This window comes from Balaenoptera borealis (assembly GCF_965194805.1).
Source record: "Balaenoptera borealis genome assembly, chromosome: X".
NCBI classification, from domain to species: domain Eukaryota; kingdom Metazoa; phylum Chordata; class Mammalia; order Artiodactyla; family Balaenopteridae; genus Balaenoptera; species Balaenoptera borealis.
The window spans coordinates 102,115,114-102,138,812 of record NC_138881.1 but is presented as its reverse complement, the minus strand read 5'-3'; the positions used below and the strand labels follow the sequence as shown (position 1 = coordinate 102,138,812).

Genomic DNA, 23,699 nt, shown 5'->3' with positions numbered 1-23,699 from the left:
AGAAGCCCACGCACTGCAATGAAGATTCTGCATGCCGCAACTAAGACCCAACACAGCCAACTAAAAAAAAAAAAAAAAAAAGAAAACCTCTAGAGTTTTCAGATGATTTTATTATACACCAAATAGTATTCATAAGCTCCTTTGCTAGTCAGTTAAAGTTGGAGGTGATAATTTCATGCAGACAGGGACTCATGGAGTTAATATTGGGTTGTAGATTTGGTAAGGCTCAGTTTACAACTGGTTTATCCTGTGGGTATGTTGTAGTTCACCAGAAGTTCCCAATGTAAATCTGCTGCGTTGTTCATTGGAGTCCCTCTTGTTGATGGGTCATGAGCTATAATCTTTTAATTTTCAGCACTGCAAGATTTTGGAAATTTTGTTTTTCACATATTTTTGACTTAGCTTTTTAGTCTACTACCCACCATAGGTTCAGAATATAGCCAATATTTTCAGAGGACTCCAGACATCTGTGGCCCTAAAGTCTCCTATTTTGTTGCTCCATTGCATACTACTCCCAAGAGTTCTGCTGGCTTCAGTCTCCCGATCTCTTCTCAGCTTTCTACTTCTTAACCTCTTCCCTAATTTGAAATCAGCAAATGCTACTACGGGAAAAATGACTGAATGACTGCATATCTTCAGCTTACCTTTACGTGTTTCAGCCTTGTACAGAATCTTATCCCCTGTTCTTTTATGCCTTTAAGCAGATTTGAAAAAAAATTTAGCTGGCATTTCCACTAGTTCTCAGAGGGACACAAATCACTTCATCCTATGCATAAGCAGACACTAATTGGGAAAAGGTTTCCATTAGATATTCAAATGAATTATGACATCAAACCCATTAATAGACAGAGAATTATTCAGATTTTCCATGTCCTCTTGTTTCATTTATTCACATGTATTTCTAAAGAAACTTTCTCCTTTCATCTAGTTAAAAAATTTATTTTTGTAAAGTTGTTCAAATTACCCTGCTAATGTCTTTATAATAATCCATAGGATCTAAAGTGATGCCCATTTTTCATTCCAGGTCCTGGTTATTTCTGTCCTGCCTTTTTTTTTTTTTTTCCTTGATTGGTCTTGACAGAGTGAAAAAAAAATCAAACATGTTGTAAATGAGCCAACATTTGGCTTTATTTATTCTCTATTGTATATTTGCTTCATATTTTATTATGTCTCTCTTGAATTTGATCATTTCCTTCCTTCTACTTCAATCTTAAATGATCTTTTCTGTTATCTTGTTCTAAATTTACTATGAAATAAATGTTAAAATCTCCACTTAGGACTATGGATTAATCTATTCCTTTAGTTCTGTTAGTCTTTGCTTAGTATATTTTGAGATTATTTCATTAGGTTTATACAAAGTTAGAATGTATATATATATTCCTGGTATTTTGAGACTCTATCCTTATGAAATAACTATCTCTAGTAATGCTTCTACTTTTATGTTCTATTTTTGTCATATGAGTACAGCTAGAACAGTTTTCTTTTTGTTGATATCATAACCCTTTTTCATATTTTGCCCTTCAATCTATTTATGTCATTTTATTTAGAGGGCATCTCTAGTTTTTTATCCAGACTGACTTTGTTTTTAATTAGGAAATTAAGCTATTTAATGGAATGACTGATATATTTGGCTTAAAATCTACCATTGTACAATGTGCTTGCTCTTTGTCCCACCTCTCTATGTTAACTAATTTTCTTTTTACCTGACCTTTTTCTATTGTGTTTTATCATACCATTTTACCCCTCTTTTAACTTATTATTTGCACATTCTTTCAGGTCTATATTAATGTTTATCCTAAAGACTACAACATGAAGCCTCGATTTAAAATCCAATATTATTACTTTTATTAAATTTCAAATACTAAAAAGACATCAGGCTACTTTAAACTCACTTATCACTTTCTGGGTTTTGTATATTTTATTTTCATATATATATAAGGAAACATCATTGTTGCTGCTGCTGCTTCTGATGTTCTGTAGTTTTATACTGACAACAATTCATTTATATTTACCTTTTTACATCTTGCATCTCCAAACTGCAACGTGGAATAATTTTCCATCAGCCTAAATACTAGTTTTTAATTTTAGGGCAGGCTTACTAATGATAAATTCTCTCATTTTGGTTTTCTAAAAATGTATTTAATTCACCTTAATACATGAGGGATAAGTTCATTATTAAATTTTAAATTTGCATTTATTTTATTTTTACATTAAAAATATTATTCCCTGTCTTCTTGTTGGTTTTTGTTGATGTTGAGAAGTAAGCTGTTAGTTATATTGTTGTTCTTAATGATATTGTGTCATTTCTTTCTTGAGAGTCTTTAAAGATTTTCTCCTTGCATTTTATTTTCAGCAGTCTTACTATGATGTGCCTTGGTTTGAAGTTTTTTGTATATATACGTCTTGGGTTTTATAGTGATTCTTTTTTAAATTTTATTTATTTATTTTTCTTTATTTTTTTGGCTGTGTCAGGTCTTCGTTGCAGCATGTGGGCTTCTCTCTAGTTGTGGTGCGCAGGCTCCAGGGCGTGTGGGCTCTGTAGTTTGCAACACGTGGGCTCTCTTGTTGAGGAACGCGAGCTCAGTAGCTGTGGCGGGCAGGCTTACTTGCCCCTCGGCATGTGGGATCTAGTTCCCCAACCAGGGATCGAACCCATGCCCCCTGCATTGGAAGGCGGATTCTTTACCACTGGACCACCAGGGAAGTCCCTATCGTGCTTCTTATGTTTGTGGATTGAGGTCCTCTGACAGTTTTGGAAAATTCTAAATCACCAACAATCATTCTTCATATATTTCTTCTTCCTCATTATCTCTACTGTCTCCTTATGAAACACTGATTACACTGGCAAGAATATACAGTGAAAAGGACATACTTCATTCATAATATTAATAGAAATAATACCTTAGTCACTTATTCCAAGTGTGGAAGAACTCTTGATTTTTGTTGCTCTATGAACACTTTCATTCTAATAATTTGTATGTTGATTTCATAGGGGTTCCTATATGTAAATGGTCAAATTATCTATATAAAATGAAAGTTATTGTTCTTTTCTTCCAATCCAGGTATTTATATTTTTCCCATTGTAATGTGACAGGATTCCCTGTGTTAACCAGTGATGGAAGTAACAAGCATTTTTGCCTTGCACCTTACCTTAAAGGGAAAGTATATGAATTCTCTCCCATTAAATATATTTGCCTTAGGCTTTTGGTCAAAAACCTAAAACTTACCAAAAATGTTCTCATCTATTCATATTTGCACGTGGATTTTAATAATAAACATTTACTGAACTTTCTGAACAATTTTCTGTTTATACAGAGAAAATGTGTAGTTTATGTACTCTAGTCAAAAGCACAAATCATACTGTTAATTTTTAACATTGTTACACTTACATTACTAGGATGAGACTTTTAGCAAATAAAACAACTAGATATCAGAATAACAAATTAAAATTGTGTGTGTGCATGTGATTGAGAAAGAGAGAGGATAGAAAGAGATCATGGATACTCCATGTACAACTTCATGCATTTTCTGAGAATTTAAAATATAATGTAGCTTTTGGTTTCCCACTACATTTAATCAACGAACCATGTATTTGGTACTGTTTTCTGGAGTTTTCCACAAAGTGCTTGCTATCTTTCAGAGAGCTATATGAATGCCATTTTCAGACTTTTTCCACTGGTGATGAAATTGTCAAATAAACGTGCACTTTAGCTAGTTGTTAGAAAAAATGAAGTCCTTGTAGCATTCAGAAGGAGTGTGGAGAGCAGGGGGATATATACATCCCAAAGTAGGGAAGTCTCTGTTAGTTGAAAGCTGGCTCATACTTGAAAATATTTGCCTTCTGAAAATAACACCAGTGAAGTATTACCTTTGCATTAAAAAAGAACATTTCGTTTATTTATTTCTTCTTCTCATACCTTTCTTTCATTTCTCTCAATCACTGTGCATTTCAATAGTCCATGATGTCTTATTTTTAAGAAATAAAGGTTGTACAAAATTACCACTATGCCCTCCAGGTATTACAAACCATAAAATTTCAGCAAAGACAATTGTGAGTGGTCCCATAATCCACGGGCTAAAGCCCATGGTAATACAGTGTATCAAATTGTAGCCGGCTCACTTCACAAAGGCACATTTCTAGGGCTTCTAATAACTGAACTAAACAAGAATACCTCTTTAATTATGCAGAAGATGTAAAGACAATGCTAGAGAGAAAAAAGGTAAAAGTATGAAGAAAATATCAGATATTTAATAAGACAGCAGTCAGAACAGAAAGATTAATTCAGACTTCCTGATATAGATGAAGCAGAAGAGGCAGCCACCTACAATAGAACAAATTAAGAATAGTTCCAAGGACTTGTCTGCCTCCAAACGTTGGATAGACTGATCTGTTATGATACTTAAAATCCATAATGTTAAGGTTATTTCTTTTAGTTAAGACATTGACTTCCCAGAAAGGCTTAAGAAAATGTATTTTTGCTTTGCGGGATGGATCAACCTGTTGGCACAAATTGGTCCTTCAGCTGAGCTGTTACCACTCAAGTAGGGGAGGTACTTGGTAAACTTGGAATTGAGATATAAAAATTCCTTTTATGTACTGCTTTGATCCTTCTGTGCTGTGTGATCACATTCAAGTTTCTCACACTCAGCCCATAAGGGATAGCACCCTTTCTTGTAGTCAAATATTGATAGACCATGCCCCATTCAAAGATTACCTGTCATATGCTCATGCTCTCAGAACTTTGCTAAGTGCTAGCCATTTTATTCCCTTAGTATAAATTTTCTAAAATTTTTTCATTTCAAGTAACTTCAGATTTTCAAAAATAGTACAAAACATCTCATATCCTTCACCCAGGTTCCCCTAATATTAATATCTTATATTATCATGGTGCAATTGTCAAAAACAAGAAAGTAACATTTGTATTACATCATTAACTAAATTATAGACCTTATTAGAATTTCATCAATTTTTCCACTAATACCATTTTTTTGTTCCACATTGTATTTAGTATTCTCTTTTGTCTCTTTTAGTCCATAACAGGTCCTCAGTGTTTCCTTGTCTTTAATGAATTTGAGAATATTGAAAATCACTAGTCTGTTATTTTATAGAATACCCTTAATTTGGATTTGTCTGCTGTTTTCCCATGATGGGAGTGAGGTTATGGATTTGGGGGAAAAAAAACACCAAAGCACAGAAATGATGTGTCCTTTTCAGTGTGTTGTATCAACAACAACAACAACAACAACATCTACTAATTGTGCTGCAGGATTTGGTGCTTAACTCAAAACAAGTCCTTTAATTAAACAGTGTAATGAGATAAAACCTTTAAATGTGAATCAGCACACAAATAGACACTTTTCCTTATCTTGTTCTTTTTATATTGGGTTGAAAAATTAACATTTGGATTTCTAATAATTCTAATTCTGCCCCTGCTTTCTGCTTTTAATAGCCCATGTGATTGATTACATACTGCTCTCCCAGATAATCCAGAATAATCTCCCTATTTCAAGGTCAATTGATTAGTAACTTGAATTACATTTCCACATTCCTTTTGTCATGAAATGTAACATTATTACAGGAGTGACACCAGGGGACACAGATCATGGAAACCATAATTCTGCCTACAATGGAAGACTCAATATCTTACAGTGTCAATTCTTCTCAAATTGATGTGAGATCCAATATAACCCTCCAAAAAATTCTCACAGGTTGTTTCTTAGAAATTGACAAGTTGATTCTAAACTTTACATGGAAATACAAAAGACCTAGAATAGAGATTATAATTTTGAAATAGAAGAAAAAAGCTGGAAAGCTTACACTACCTGACTAAGGCATACTATAAAGCTACAGTAAAGAAAAAAATGTGGCATCAACATAAAAACAGACATATAGATTGATAGAACAGAATTGAGAATTCAAAAATAGATACATACATATGTGGTCAACTGCTTTTTTAAAATGGTGCTGAGGTAATTCAATGGGGAAAGAAAGGCTTTCCAACAAATTGTGCTTAAACAAATGGATATCCATATGCAAACAATAAAAATAAAATAACCTTCACTTTACTTCATACTATACAAAAAATTGATTTGAAATGGAACATAGACCTAAAGGTAAAGCTAAAATTATAAAACTTCTAATAGAAAATATAAGAGAAAATTTGTTGTGGCTTTGGGCTAAGTGAAGATTGTAAAACAAAGAATATACAAATTGGAACAGATCAAAAGTAAAAACTTCTGATCTTTGTAAGACTTTCAAGAATAAAGAGGCAAAGAGATTAAGAAAACACTTCTGTAGAAATTTTCATCTGATCAAGGTTTTGTAGACAGAATATATACCAAAAAACTCCTAGGAGTTTTGAGATGTCTCTACATATGGAAAGCTGAAAATGTACATAGAGATCATCTCTGCTTAGACTAAGCACAAAAATAAGTGATCTAAATTACAGATGGTCCAAGTAAGACATGGGAAAACACCAGTTATTCAGAAGAAGAGGGGATGTGACTGCAAAATAATAGCAATCTCTTACATGTATGCTGTACTTATAATGTACAAAGTAGTTTTCTTAATTTTATCTTGTTTCATAATCTTAATGACCCTGTAGTGAGGAAATTAAAGCTAAAAGGAGTGACTTTCGTAGGTTTAAACAACTAGCAAATGGCAAAGTTAGATTTCATCTCTTCAGCTGTTCAAATTAAATAGAATTTGGACTGTGGGAGTTGTTCCATAAATGTGTTAAGTGCTTGGGACTTAAACCCACGGCTTCTAACTCCTAACCCTCTATACTGCCACGTCGCCACTTTGTCCTGCTGCTTCTATATGTTTGTATAAGAGCAAATGCAAAGTTTAAGTTGAGGCCAGAGTCATACACATTAAAGTAAAAAAAGAGTGAGAAAATAAACTTTAAATTTTTCACCAAATTGTGAAATATCAGCAAAATACATGTGTTGTAAATAGGTATGGAAATTTTGTTATGGTTCTTCCATTCATGAAGATATTAAGAGAAACTATAGTGTTCACATACATGCTTATCTTTGGGTCATTAACAACAAGGAGCATAACCAAGTCCTACTTATGTTCTATCAGGCAATAACTGGTAGTGGATACATTACGGTTATAATAAAAAATGATGTATCTCCTGTCTTTTGTCCTAATTTTTAGAAATGGATTGAGTCTTCCAAACTATACATAGGTATAACATGCTCTATCTAACAAGTTTCTTGAATTGAAGGATAAACATTTCCGTATTGGTCAACATCATGGTCTATCCAGTCTATGCAGAATTCTTTTTAACAAATATACCACAGGATATTTTGGGAGATGTGTGACATTTGCCCTCTATGACATGGTCAAAAAAGTTGGTAATTAATAAGTGTAAGAAAAAAAATATTAGAAATTGTCCAACATCTCTAATAATCAAATAAATGCAATTCTTAAGAATTAGATATAGTGTTTTGCCTATTACATTGGCAATTTTAAAAATTAATAATGCCAAGTGTTATTGGATTGCTTATCTCTTATTTGTGTGGCTTTGGGCTATGTGAAAATTGTAAAATAAAGACTATACAAATTGGAATACATCAAAATTAAAAACTCCTGATCTCTGAAAGACTTTCAAGAATAAAGAGGCAGATTGAGAAAAAAAAAATTGCAAAATATTTTATCTGATCAAGGTTTTGTATACAGAATATATACCAAAAAACTCTTATAACTCAATAATAAGACAGAAACACTGATTTCAGAAAGTCTCTATGTGAGGAGACTTCCCTGGATTAATACTATTGGACTATTGCCTTACCCCTTACTTGCTACTCTGAGGAATGAGGTACCTGGCTGAAAAGTAAGAGCTATTGGTATATATTTCTTCATTGTGTGGTTCTAATATATTAAAAAATAATAAGCATTGGGGGTTTGCTCTATTTTTTCTTCCCACTTTTCTCTAGACCTGAGGTAGTAATACAGTTCCTCTTGGTATCCATGGGGGCTGGTTCCAGGATCTCCTCATATACCAAAATCCAGGGATGCTCAAGAATATGCAGGACACAGTCAAAAATCACCCACCATATCAAGTACCAGAAAAAGCACAACATGAATGAGAAAAAACAATCAACTAATACTAAGATGCTAACACTAAGATGAATCAGATATTGAAATTCTGTCACAAGTATTTTAAAGCAGACACCATAAACTGCTTAACAGGCAATTACAAATTCTCTCAAAATAAAATCTCAGCAAAGAAACAGATGTTATTAAAAGGAATCAAATAAAATTATAGAACTGAAAAACGTAACAGCCTTATTTGTAATCACCAAAAACTGGAAGCAACTAAAATGCCCTTTGAGAGGTGAATGGATAAGCAAACTGTATATATCCTTACAATGGAATCTTATTCAGCAGTACAAAAAATGACCCATTAAGTCATGAAATGACATGGATAAACCTTAAATACATATTATTAAGGGAAAGAAGCCAGACTGAAACGACTACATACAGTATAATCACATCATATTTTGGAAAAGGCAAAAGTATATACAACTCAAAAAGATCAATGGCGGCCAGGAGTTCAGGTAAAGGGGAGGGTTGAATAGATGAACCACAAGGGATTTCTTAGGGTAGTGAAACTATTCTGACTAATACCCTAATGGTAGATATAAGACATTGAGCATATGTCAAAGCTCACTGAACTTCACAGCACAGAGAGTGAACCATTGTGATTGTCCAAGCAGCCCATTTTATTTTTACTGGTTCCCAGTAGTTGAGGGTGTGCCAAGACCTGTCAGTGTCCCAAAGGGGAGGATCTCAGTCAGCACCTAGATTCAGGCTGATTGAACACCAGATGCTCAGGGAGTGGTTTTTTTTTTTTTTTTTTTAATTATTTATTTATTTATTTATTTATGGCTGTGTTGGGTCTTCGTTTCTGTACGAGGGCTTTTCTCTAGTTGCGGCGAGTGGGGGCCACTCTTCATCGCGGTGCGCCGGCGGCCTCTCACTATCCCGGCCTCTCTTGTTGCGGAGCACAGGCTCCAGATGCGCAGGCTCAGTAATTGTGGCTCACGGGCCTAGTTGCTCCGCGGCATGTGGGATCTTCCCAGACCAGGGCTTGAACCCGTGTCGCCTGCATTGGCAGGCAGATTCTCAACCACTGCGCCACCAGGGAAGCCCAGGGAGTGGTTTTTAAAGTCTGCAAATATATACAGTACTGTGGGACTGCAAGCTTAAGTCCCATTGGCCATGAGAGACAGGCGATCTAGAGGTGTCCCCTGTGCAGCAGTCACAAAAATTGGGGGACCAGATGAGTGTACAAGCTCCTTTCTGAGAGATACCAGCAAGCTGAAGTGAGACAAGGGGAGAGTGCAAAGATGACGTCCACTGGCCTCCGTCCCTTGAGAGAACATCAGTAGGCCCTTAGATGTGTGACAAACAAGATGCCTGGCCCTCAGGCCAAAGCTCCAGGACAAGCAAATAGGCCTTTTTCACAGAAGGACTTGGGGTGGGTTTCAGTCTCTGTCTGTGCAGTGCCCTGAGGGTGGTAGCCATCCAAGAACTGACTCTCTGATTGTTACAGTCCTGTGGGACTGCAAGCCCCCCTGGCCTCCAGAGCCAAGTGATTAAGGGCATCATTTCAGCAGCAGCCACAAAAACTGGCGCACCAGATACATGCAAAAGCTCCCCTCTGCGAAATACTGGTGCTCTGGAACCTGGCAGAGGAAGAGCACGAAGATAGCACCCTCCCTTCTAGGCCTCTGGAAACACAATTACAGTCAGTCCTTAAACGTGTGTTTAATTAGAAGCCTGCCCCTCAGGCCACAGCTATAATCTAATAGGCCTCTTTCAGCAAAAAGCCTGGGCTCATTGGACAGTCACCTCTTGCTGTGCCCTGGGGTAGTAGCCCTTTAAGAACTTTTTTTTCTCTGCTGGTTACAGTCCCTTGGGGCCAGTGAGCATAAGCCTTGTCGGCCACCAGAGCTAGGCAGTCTAGAGGAGCCTCCTGGGTGGCAACCACAAAAATTGGGGCATGAGAAGAGGGTACAAGTTCCTTTCTGGGAGATACAGGTAAGCTGGAGTGAGGCAGAGAGAGCAAAGATGGCACCTGCCAACCTCCCTTCCCAGAGAATAACCTAGCAGACACCTGGATGTGCGTTAATTAGATGACTTCCCCTCAGGCTGACACTTTAAGATAATCAAATAAGCCTTTTTCAGGAAAAGTCTGGCTGCCTCTGCACTGGTCCCTGGGACCAGTGAGTCTGAGCAGGAAAGCCCTTTAAGAGCGCTTTCTCAGTTTGCTATACCCTGTGGGTCTTGTGGATGCAAGGCCCACTGGTTTTCAAAGCTAAGTGCTTTGGGAACTCATCTCTCAGGTGCAGGTCCTAAAAGTTGGGGTTCCCAATGTGAGGTTCAAACTCTTTGCTTCTCAGGGAGAAGATCCAGGTTTTGAGTTTCCTCCTGGCTGTGGGTCACCATGCCAGGGGTAAGGTTTATGGTGAGATTGTACCCCAGCCCCTCCTACCTGCTTTGATGTGTCTCTTTTTTTCTCATTTGCCCAATGTGTACCTGCTAGTTTTAGGATTTTTATCAGGAAAATTTTTCCATATATAGTTGTTGATGTGGTGAGTCTGTGAGTGGAGGTAAGTTCAGGATCTTCCTAGGTCACCATCTTGAACCAGAACCCTTATCCATTGCTATTATTTTTTTAACTTTCTGGCAATCTTCTCCCAGTGGATAGTGAGCAGTTTCGAGGAAAGAATGAGAAATATTTACAAAGGATCTATGGAAAAGTGCTGAAAGTCTTCCATGCTTGGCTTCTTCAATATGACTTTAAGAAGACATGGTCTTTTAGGCACAAGCACATGTGCGTCAAAAGAAATAAAAAAAGATGGAATTGAAAAGCAGAGAAAAAAACAAAGATAACAGAAAACAATACAAAGAGATACAAATTGTAGTCTCGATGGCTAAAAAAACACCTAAATATGCAATATAGAGGCAAATCTAATACTGTCTCTTTTACCCTGCATTCTGCAAAATTATGAACGAGGATAAAAAATGAAGTATAAATGAGTAAATGAGCACAGACAATGGAGATCAAAACTATAAAGTTTAGGTGTTCCAAAGAGGGAACAAGAACATTTGAAAGGAAGAACCAAATACTGGGAATAAAATGTTCTGGACCTAAAAAAAAAAAAAAAAAAAAAAAAACATGCTTAAGAATAGAAAGAAAAATATTAACTTGTTTTGGGTAAATTAAAGAAAATAGACCTGTACACAGATAACAAACTAGTAAAATGTGAATTTGAATATGGACAAAACATCTTTATGTATTCAAGGAAACAAAATCAAGTTTTTGTTTTGTCAAAACTCTTCCAGATTTGCCAACCTGATTTTTGTTCCTTTCTCAAGATAGTGGTATAAGAAGAGAGTTCCAAACCATTACCCCTGACCCTACTATGTTGCCTAAAAACAGACACAAATTAGCTAAAATATGCAAAACCCTGCTCTGGAAATTGGGCAAAGATGCCCTTCAAATGACACAAACTACAAGAAATTTTTCTCTGAAATAGGCAAAGTAGGCCTGACTGAAAGAAGATATGAAATTTCATCTATTCAAATCCTTTCTCTGGAAAAACAGTGTGGAATCACAAGAACTGTGTTGATCCTAGAAAAACACCACAAATACCCCTAATATTAAGACATGAGGATTGGTATTTTAGAAGTTGGAAAATGTACTCCTGGAACCTTCTTAGCCTTGCAGAAACTTATCAGAAGCAGCTACTCCCAAGTACTTTAAAGGCAAGTATGGCCAAAACAAATAGAAATCTTTGGTATCTCCCTAGCATAGTTGTTTCTTGATATGGTGGACATATTCCCTAAGAGGTAGAACTATTTCTACTTGTTTTCTGTTTTGTTTGTTTGTCTGTTTTATATTGTTCAACTCCCCCCACCAATTTTTAATTATGAAAAATTTCAAACGTTCAGAAAATTTTTAAAGATTTTACAGACAACAATCATATATCCGCCTGGATTCTACAGTTACCATTTTACTCTAACTTCTTTCAATTTTCATTATTAAGGTACACTTTAAATATAGTAAAATTCACCCATTTTGGTGTATAGTTGTACCAGCTTTCTCAAACACCTGCAATTGTATAACTACCACAACAATCAAGATATAGAATATTGCTTTTACCTCCCAAATTCCCCCATACTCCTTTGTATTCAATCCCTCTCCCACCCTCAGATTCTGGCAACGATTGATCTATTGTCTATCCCTAGGGTTACCAGATTTAGCAAAGAAAAATACACACTTGGGGAATACTTATACTATTATGTCATTGTTTTTCTGAAACTCAGATATAACTGATATCCTGTATTTTATCCAGCAGCGTATCTGTATGTATAGTTTTGGTGCCCTACTTAAAATTATGTTACCAATCCCATGTCATATATTTTATCCTGTGTTTTCTTTTAAAACTTTCATGTTTTTTTTCATTTTACAATTAGGGCTATGATACATTTTGAGTTAATCTTTGGTTTTTGTATAAGGTACAAGGCATATGTTGAGTTTCCTTTATTCTCTTTTGAATTTTCAATTGTTTCAGCACATTTTCTTGAAAATATTATACTTTCTCCATTTAATTACCTTTGCACCTTCATCAGAAATCAAATGGCCATACCTGTGTGAGTCTACTTCTGATTTCTCTATTTTGTTTCATTGATTTGTGTGTCTCTTGGTATGTGCCAATACCACATTGATTACTTTAGCTTTATGGAAAATCTTGCAATCGGGTATTGTTCAGAACAGTTTTGGCTATTCTAGTAACTTTGCCTTTCCATATGAATTATAGAATTAGTTTTCAATTTCTAAACAAAGATCTTGCTGGGATTCTGAATGGCATTTATTTGACTCTATGAATCAACTTGGGAATTGTTAACATCTCCACCACAGTGAGTCTTCAAAATCCATGAACAAGGCATGTCTCTCCATTTATTTAGGTCTTTAAAACCATTTCTAAATATATCAGGGTTTTCTCTGGCATTGGGGGCAGTAGCACCAGGAATAAAAATAGACAATGAATTATAATGTCTCTGAAGTGGAAGTCAGGCTGAGGAGAAAACTAGATGCAGAAAGTAGATTTCTGAAATAAAATCTATAAAAAAGTAAAATTACTGTACCAGGGCTGCTCACTGCAATAGCATCTTACCATTACCTCAGGTTACTGAATCACCAGACTGATAACAGAAACTTATTTTAATCAACTTTCAAATTAAAGATGTGAGCAAAGGATTCTGTGAGTATCTTAGAGACTAAAGAGACAATGTAAAGAGAATCCACCCACACTTTTGGACAAATATCAGGCCACATTCAAGTTTGCAACAGAAAGAACTAACAAGTGAGCCAAAAGATTTTTCAGAATAATATAAAGAAAGAAAAGTAACACTAAAGAGATAAAGAAGAACATAGTTTGTTAAACTGATTGCTAAAATAAGAGGAAATTTTAGCCAGCATCTGCGTTGTGCTCACAGAAACAAATTCTATAGAGGAGATGAAAGCTATGTTGATGAAATAAAATATAATAATAACGGATATAGGTAGTATAATGAAAAAAGTGTAGAGGGAAATGAACAGTATAACATATTTCAGAAAAGCATTACAAGCAAGGATAATTATTACAAAATATATTATTTATATGCAGAGTGCCTAAAACAGCTTTCTGGGATTGAACAGAAGAACAAGGCAGAAAATAAAGACAATAAATGATAAGAGAGGCGATAGCATACAAGACAGATTATTAAGAACAAATTCACAGACAACTATGTTCAAAAAGAAGAGACTTGAAATATATAAAAGAAGTAAATAATTAAAATTTAAAATGAAGAAAGATCTGAAATTGCAGATAGAAAGGGGTAACATACAAATAAATAGGAGTATTGAAGGGAGACAAGAGGAAATGCAGAAGGCTAGTGCTATTTTGTAGATGTTTGTTAAGAGTGTGTTAATATGTGGATCAACTCTAGAAGAATTAGAGTTATGGATTCTGTTTCTGAACAAATAATGGGTAAGTCAAACTTAAAGATAAATTTGATCATCCAACATAGAAGAAGGAATAGAATAAAACAATGAAAGAGAAAACACAAAGTAAGATGGCAGGAATAAAGTCAACTATATCAGTAATCACATAAATTTTAATTGGTTAAAATTATCTATTGCAAGACAGAGATCCTCAAAATGGATTTGTTTAAAGTTCAAGCATGACTGTTCATAAGAGTGGCACCTTAATAAGATGGCAAAAAAGGTAGAAAATAAATGACTAAAAATTTTTACATCAAGTAAATGTTAAAATAAAAGCAGGTGTAGACAAAATATGTTTCATTACAGAAAGCATTAAGTGGGACAAAGTAAGATACTGTATATTGGTAAAGAAAAATCAACTAAAATATATAAAAGCCATGAACATTAATTTACATATCCAACATCTTTTTGTTAAAGTAAAGCAAATATTGACTGAGTCTCAAAGGAGAATTTGTAAAATATGCAGTAATAGGAGATTTGAGCAGATCTTTCTCAGAAACCAATAAGTCAAATAAGAAGGTTTAGGAGAGAGGAGAAGATGGCGGAAGAGTAAGACGCGGAGATCACCTTCTTCCCCACAGATACAACAGAAATACATCTACACATGGAACTGCTCCTATAGAACACCCACTGAACGCTGGCAGAAGACGTCAGACCTCCCAAGAGGCAAGAAACTCCACACGTACCTGGGTAGGGCAAAACAAAAAAGAAACAACAGAGACAAAAGAATAGGGACGGGACCTGCACCAGTGGGAAGGAGCTGTGAAGGAGGAAAGGTTTCCACATACTAGGAAGCCCCTTCGCGGGAGGAGACTGCGGGTGGCAGAGGGGGGAAGCTTCGGAGCCATGGAGGAGAGCGCAGCCACAGGGGTGCAGAGGGCAAAGCGGAGAGATTCCCGCACAGAGGAGCGGTGCCGACCAGCACTCACCAGCCCGAGAGGCTTGTCTGCTCACCTGCTGGGGCGGGTGGGGGCTGGGAGCTGAGGCTCCAGCTTCGGTAGGATTGCAGGGAGAGGACTGGGGTTGGCTGCGTGCACACAGCCTGAAGGGGGCTAGTGCACCACAGCTAGCCGGGAGGGAGTCCGGGAAAATGTCTGGAGCTGCCGAACAGGCAAGAGACTTTTTCTTGCCTCTTTGTTTCCTGGTGCGCGAGGAGAGGGGATACAGAGCGCCGCCTAAACGAGCTCCAGAGACTGGCGCGAGCCGCGGCTATCAGCGCGGACCCCAGAGACGGGCGTGAGATGCTAAGGCTGCTGCTGACACCACCAAGAAGCCTGTGTGCAAGCACAGGTCACTATCCACACCTCCCCTCCCGGGAGCCTGTGCAGCCCGCCACAGCCAGGCTCCCGTGATCCGGGGACAACTTCCCCGGGAGAACGCACGGCGCGCCTCGGGCTGCTGCAACGTCACGACGCCTCTGACGCCGCAGGCTCGCCCCGCCTCCTCCGTACCCCTCCCTCCCCCCGGCCTGAGTGAGCCAGAGCCCCCGAAGCAGCTGCTCCTTTAACCCCGGCCTATGTGAGCCAAGAACAGACGCCCTGAGGCGACCTACACGCAGAGGCGGGGCCAAATCAAAAGTTGAACCCCGGGAGCTGTATGAACAAAGAAGAGAAAGGGAAATCTCTCCCAGCAGCCTCAGAAGCAGCAGATTAAAGCTCCACAAACAACTTGATGTACCTGCATCTGTTGAATACCTGAATAGACAACGAATCATCCCAAATTGAGGAGGTGGAATTTGGGAGCAGGATATATTATTTTTTTCCCCTTTTCCTCTTTTTGTGAGTGTGTATGTGTATGATTCTGTGTGAGATTTTGTCTGTATAGCTTTGTTTTCACCATTTTTCCTAGGGTTCTGTCCGTCCGTTTTTTTTTCTTTTTTTTTTAATTAAAAATTTTTTTTTCTTAATAATTATTTTTTATTTTAATAACTTTATTTTATTTTATTTTACCCTCTTTCTTTCTATTTTTTCTCCCTTATATTCTGAGCCGTGTTGATGAAAGGCTCTTGGTGCTCCAGCCAGGCATCAGGGCTGTGCCTCTGAGGTGGGAGAACCAACTTCAGGACACTGGTCCACAAGAGACCTCCCAGCTCCACATAATACCAAATGGCGAAAATCTCCCAGAGATCTCAACACCAAGACCCAGCTTCACTCAACGACCAGCAAGCTACAGTGCTGGACACCCTATGCCAAACAACTAGCAAGACAGGAACACAGCCCCATCCATTAGCACAGAGGCTGCCTAAAATCATAATAAGGCCACAGACACCCCAAAACACACCACCAGACGTGGACATGCCCACCAGAAAGACAAGATCAAGCCTAAACAACCAGAACACAGGCACTAGTCCCCTCCACCAGGAAGCCTACACAACCAACTGAACCAACCTTAGCCACTGGGGACAGACACCAAAAACAACGGGAACTACGAAACTGCACCCTGTGAAAAGGAGACCCCAAACACAGTAAGATAAGCAAAATGAGAAGACAGAAAAACAAACACACAGCAGATGAAGGAGCAAGGTAAAAACACACCAAACCTAACAAATGAAGAGGAAATAGGCAGTCTACCTGAAAAAGAATTCAGAATAATGATAGTAAGGATGATCCAAAATCTTGGAAATAGAATTGACAAAATGCAAGAAACATTTAACAAGGACGTAGAAGAACTAAAGAGGAACCAAGCAACGATGAACAACACAATAAATGAAATTAAAAATACTCTAGAAGGGATCAATAGCAGAATAACTGAGGCAGAAGAACGGATAAGTGACCTGGAGGATAAAATAGTGGAAATAACTACTGCAGAGCAGAATAAAGAAAAAAGAATGAAAAGAACTGAGGACAGTCTGAGAGACCTCTGGGACAACACTAAACACACCAACATTCGAATTATAGGGGTCCCAGAAGAAGAAGAGAAAAAGAAAGGGACTGAGAAAATATTTGAAGAGATTATAGTTGAAAACTTCCCTAATATGGGAAAGGAAATAGTTAATCAAGTCCTGGAAGCACAGAGAGTCCCATACAGGAGAAATCCAAGGAGAAACACGCCAAGACACATATTAATCAAACTGTCAAAAATTAAATATAAAGAAAACATATTAAAAGCAGCAAGGGAAAAATAACAAATAACACACAAGGGAATCCCCATAAGGTTAACAGCTGATCTTTCAGCAGAAACTCTCCAAGCCAGAAGGGAGTGGCAGGACATATTTAAAGTGATGAAGGATAAAAACCTACAACCAAGATTACTCTACCCAGCAAGGATCTCATTCAGATTTGATGGAGAAATTAAAACCTTCACAGACAAGCAAAAGCTGAGAGAGTTCAGCACAACCAAAGCAGCTTTACAACAAATGCTAAAGGAACTTCTCTAGGCAAGAAACACAAGAGAAGGAAAACACCTACAATAACAAACCGAAAACATTTAAGAAAATGGGAATAGGAACATACATATCGATAATTACCTTAAATGTAAATGGATTAAATGCTCCCACCAAAAGACACAGACTGGCTGAATGGATACAAAAATAAGACCCGTATATATGCTGTCTACAAGAGACCCACTTCAGACCTAGGGACACATACAGACTGAAAGTGAGGGGATGGAAAAAGATATTCCATGCAAATGGAAATCAAAAGAAAGCTGGAGCAGCAATTCTCATATCAGACAAAATAGACTTTAAAATAAAGACTATTACAAGAGACAAAAAAGGACATTATATAATGATCAATGGATCGATCCAAGAAGAAGCTATAACAATTGTAAATATTTATGCACCCAACACAGGAACACCTCAATACATAAGGCAAATACTAACAGCCAAAAAAGGGGAAATTGACAGTAACACAATCATAGTAGTGGACTTTAACACCCCACTTTCACCAATGGACAGATCATCCAAAATGAAAATAAATAAGGAAACACAAGCTTTAAATGATACATTAAACAAGATGGACTTAGTTGATATTTATAGGACATTCCACCCAAAAACAACAGAATACACATTTTTCTTAAGTGCTCATGGAATGTTCTCCAGGATAGATCATATCTTGGGTCACAAATCAAGCCTTCGTAAATTTAAGAAAATTGAAATCGTATCAAGTATCTTTTCTGACCACAACGCTATGAGACTAGATATCAATTACAGGATAAGATCTGAAAAAAATACAAACACATGGAGGCTAAACAATAAACTACTTAATAACGAAGTGATCACTGAAGAAATCAAAGGGGAAGTCAAATAATACCTAGAAACAAATGACAATGGAGACACAACGACCCAAAACCTATGGGATGCAGCAAAAGCAGTTCAAAGAGGGAAGTTTATAGCAATACAAGCCTACCTCAAGAAACAAGAAACATCTCAAATAAACAACCTAACCTTGCACCTAGAGCAAATAGAGAAAGAAGAACAAAAAAACCCCAAAGTTAGCAGAAGGAAAGAAATCATAAAGATCAGATCAGAAATAAATGAAAAAGAAATGAAGGAAACGATAGATAGCAAAGATCAATAAAACTAAAAGCTGGTTCTTTGAGAAGATAAACAAAATTGATAAACCATTAGCCAGACTCATCAAGAAAAAAAGGGGGAAGACTCAAATCAGTAGAATTAGAAATGAAAAAGGAGAAGTAACAACTGATACTGCAGAAATACAAAGGATCATGAGAGATTACTACAAGCAACTCTATGCCAATAAAATGGACAACCTGGAAGAAATGGACAGATTCTTAGAAATGCACAAACTGCCAAGACTGAACCAGGAAGAAATAGAAAATATGAACAGACCAATCACAAGCACTGAAATTGAAACTGTGATTAAAAATCTTCCAACAAACAAAAGCCCAGGACCAGATGGCTTCACAGGCGAATTCTATCAAACATTTAGAGAAGAGCTAACACCTATCCTTCTCAAACTCTTCCAAAATATTGCAGAGGGAAGAACACTCCCAAATTCATTCTATGAGGCCACCATCACCCTGATACCAAAACCAGGCAAAGATGTCACAAAGAAAGAAAACTACAGGCCAATATCACTGATGAACACAGATGCAAAAATCCTCAACAAAATACTAGCAAACAGATCCAACAGCACATTAAAAGGATCATACACCATGATCAAGTGGGGTTTATTCCAGGAATTCAAGGATTCTTCAATATACGCAAATCATTCAATGTGATACACCATATTAACAAATTGAAGGAGAAAAACCATATGATCATCTCAATCGATGCAGAGAAAGCTTTTGACAAAATTGAACACCCATTTATGATAAAAGCCCTGCAGAAAGTAGGCATAGAGGGAACTTTCCTCAACATAATAAAGGCCATATATGACAAACCCACAGCCAACATTGTCCTCAATGGTGAAAAACTGAAACCATTTCCACTAAGATCAGGAACAAGACAAGGTTGCCCACTCTCACCACTATTATTCAACATAGTTTTGGAAATTTTAGACACAGCAATCAGAGAAGAAAAAGAAATAAAATTAATCTAAATTGGAAAAGAAGAAGTAAAGCTGTCACTGTTTGCAGATGACATGATACTATACATAGAGAATCCTAAAGATGCTACCAGAAAACTACTAGAGCTAATCAACGAATTTGGTAAAGTAGCAGGATACAAAATTAATGCACAGAAATCTCTTGCATTCCTGTACACTAATGATGAAAAATCTGAAAGTGATATTAAGAAAACACTCCCAGTTACCACTGCAACAAAAAGAATAAAATATCTAGGAATAAACCTACCTAAGGAGACAAAAGACCTGTATGCAGAAAATTATAAGACACTGATGAAAGAAATTAAAGATGATACAAATAGATGGAGAGATATACCATGTTCTTGGATTGGAAGAATCAATATTGTGAAAATGACTCTACTACCCAAAGCAATCTACAGATTTACTGCAATCCCTATCAAAGTACCACTGGCATTTTTCACAGAACTAGAACAAAAAATTTCACAATTTGTATGGAAACACAGAAGACCCCAAATAGCCAAAGCAATCTTGAGAACGAAAACTGGAGCTGGAGGAATCAGGCTCCCTGACTTCAGACTATACTACAAAGCTATAGTAATCAAGACAGTATGGTACTGGCACAGAAACAGAAATATAGATCAATGGAACAGGATAGAAAGCCCAGAGATAAACCCACACACATATGGTCACCTTATCTTTGATAAAGGAGGCAAGAATATACAGTGGAGAAAAGACAGCCTCTTCAATAAGGGGTGCTGTGAAAACTGGACAGGTACATGTACAAGTATGAAATTAGAACACTCCCTGACACCATACACAAAAATAAACTCAAAATGGATTAAAGGCCTAAATGTAAGGCCAGACACTATCAAACTCTTAGAGGAAAACATAGGCAGAACACTCTATGACAAAAATCACAGCAAGATCCTTTTTGATCCAGCTCCTAGAGAAATGGAAATAAAAACAACAATAAACAAATGGGACCTAATGAAACTTCAAAGCTTTTGCACAGCAAAGGAAACCATAAACAAGACCAAAAGACAACCTTCAGAATGGGAGAAAATATTTGCAAATGAAGCAACTGACAAAGGATTAATCTCCAAAATTTACAAGCAGCTCATGCAGCTCAATATCAAAAAAACAAACAACCCAGTCCAAAAATGGGCAGAAGACCTAAATAGACATTTTTCCAAAGAAGATATACAGATTGCCAACAAACACATGAAAGAATGTTCAACATCATTAATCATTAGAGAAATGTTAATCAAAACTACAATGAGATATTATCTCACACCGGTCAGAATTGCCATCATCAAAAAATCTAGAAACAATAAACGCTGGAGAGGGTGTGGAGAAAAGGGAACACTCTTGCACTGTTGGTGGGAATGTAAATTGATACAGACACTATGGAGAACAGTGTGAAGGTTCCTTAAAAAACTAAAAATAGAACTGCCATACGACCCAGTAATCCCACTACTGGCATATACTCTGAGAAAACCATAATTCAAAAAGAGTCATGTATCAAAATGTTCATTGCAGCTCTACTCACAGTAGCCAGGACATGGAAGCAACCTAAGTGTCCATCGACAGATGAATGGATAAAGAAAATGTGGCACATATATACAATGGAATATTACTCAACCATAAAAAGAAACGAAATTGAGTTATTTGTAGTGAGGTGGATGGACCTAGAGTCTGTTATACAGAGTGAAGTAAGTCAGAAAGAGAAAAAGAAATACTGTATGCTAACACATATATATGGAATATAAGAAAAAAAAAAAGGTCATGAAGAACCTAGGGGCAAGATGGGAATAAAGACACAGACCTACTAGAGAATGGACTTGAGGATATGGGGAGGGGGAAGGGTAAGCTGTGACAAAGTGAGAGAGTGGCATGGACATATATACACTACCAAACGTAAAATAGATAGCTAGTGGGAAGCAGCCGCATAGCAGAGGGAGATCAGCTCAGTGCTTTGTGACCACCTAGAGGGATGGGATAGGGAGGGTGGGAGGGAGGGAGATGCAAGAGGGAAGAGATATGGGAACATATGTATATGCATAACTGATTCACTTCGTTATAAAGCAGAAACTAACACACCATTGTAAAGCAATTATACTCCAATAAAGATGTTAAGAAAAAAACAACTTAGAAAAAAGAGAAGACTATAAACCCCTTTTAGCTAGTTAACATAATCCTGATGCCAAAATTAGACAAGAAGAACATTAAATACAATTATTAATCAAACTCAGGTATAAGCATAAAAGCAAATATCCTTAACAAAATATTAGCAAATTGAATTCAGGAAGGATTTGAAATAATAAAGTAGAAATAAGTCAGATATAGGGACTTCCCTGGTGGCACAGTGGCTAAGACTCCATGCTCCCAGTGCAAGGGGCCTGGGTTCAATCCCTGGTCAGGGAACTAGATCCCACATGCATGCTTCAACTAAGAGTTCTCATGCCACTACTAAGGAATCCTGGAGTTTCAACTAAGGAGCCCACCTGCTGCAACTAAGACCTAGTGCAACCAAATAAATAAATAAATAAAGTTAAGAAAAAAGAAATAAGTCAGATGTATCTTAGGATGGCACATAGTTTTGATAATCTATCTCTGTAGTCCACTTCTTTAATTTAAAGGAAAAATATTAACATCTCACTGACAAAAAAAAAAGGACTTGATGAAATTCAATGCACCATCATTATAAAAATGTCTAGCAAAATAAAGATAAAGGAAAAACTTCCTTAACTTAACTAAAGGTAACTCCAAAAAAAAAAAAAAACACATGAAAAAGATGATATTTCTGGTAAAACTTTTGAAGAATTTTTAATAAAGTCTTGAGTAAATTAAAGATAGTATAACTTCTACTATTAAGCATTTTAATGATGGTCCTAGCCAACACAATAAGCAAACAGAAATAAATAGGAAGTGTAATGATTAGAGAAGAATAGGTAAAACCCCACAATTTGAAAATGTTATTTATCTTGTTAGTTTTCTGGGAAGACATGTTATTACAAATAAAAGTTGCCAAATAGCAGAAATAAAAATCTCACTGGAAAGGCTCAATAATAGGGTGGGAATAACAGATGATAAAATCAGTGAACTTGAGGACAGATCAATAGAATTCAGCCAATCTAAATAATAGAGAAAAAAACGCAGAAGAAAACATGAATAGAGCCTCAGTGATCTGTGAAAAAAAATATGTATCATCAGAGTGCCAGAAGGAGAGGAGAAAGAAAGCAGAACTAAAGAAATATTCAAATAAATAACGGCTTAAAACTTTCCAAATTTGATGGAAAACAAGAACTTACAGGTTCATAAAGCGGAGTAAATATCAAATACCAATAGAATACATCCAAAGAGATCCCTGCCAAGAAACATCACAATTAAAATTCTGAAAACTAAATCAAAGAAAAACATTTTGAAAGCAGCCAGAGAGAAACAACACATGAACTATAGGAAAACACCAATTCAAATGACAGCACATTTCTCATTTGAGACCATGGAGGCCAGAAGGAAGCTACAAAAATTATTTCAAGTGCTGAAAGGAAAGAACAGTCCACCACCTTGGGAAACTGAGGGAATATAAAAGCATTCCAACATTAGAGAAAACAAAAAGAATGTCACTAGTAGATCTATCCGTTTTTATTACCAGGTTTATTGAGATATAATTGACAAAATTGTATACATTTGAAGTATACAATGTGATGATTTGACATTCTTTGTGAAATGATTACTACAATCAGGTTAATTAACACATCCATCACCTCACATAGTTACCTTTTTTTGTATGTTAGATGAAAATGTTTAATGTCTACTCTCTTAGGAAATTTTAAGTACACAACACAGTATTATTAACTATAGTCACCATGCTGTACATTAGATCCTCAGAGATCTTTCACTTCATAAATGAAGGCTTGTAACCTTTGACCAGCATCTCCTCATCCTCTCCACCCTCCAGCCCCTAGGAGCCACAATTATGCTTTCTGTTTAGTAGATCTATTGTTAGAGAGTTAGCTATAGGAAGTTCTTTAAACAGAAAAGTAATGATAAAAGAAAGAAACTTGGGGCATCAGGTAAAAAGAAGAGACAACAGAAAGAGAAGAAATATGGGTACACACATCAGTAGGACTCCTATGCAACAGGG

General features: G+C 36.7%; 1 long non-coding RNA gene across 1 annotated transcript in view; it reads left to right on the top strand.

Annotated features, from left to right (window-relative positions):
- LOC309620841 overlaps positions 1–23,699 on the top strand; it is a 42,438-nt gene that overhangs the window by 5,052 nt on the left and 13,687 nt on the right. The gene's annotated exons all lie outside the window — the stretch shown is intronic.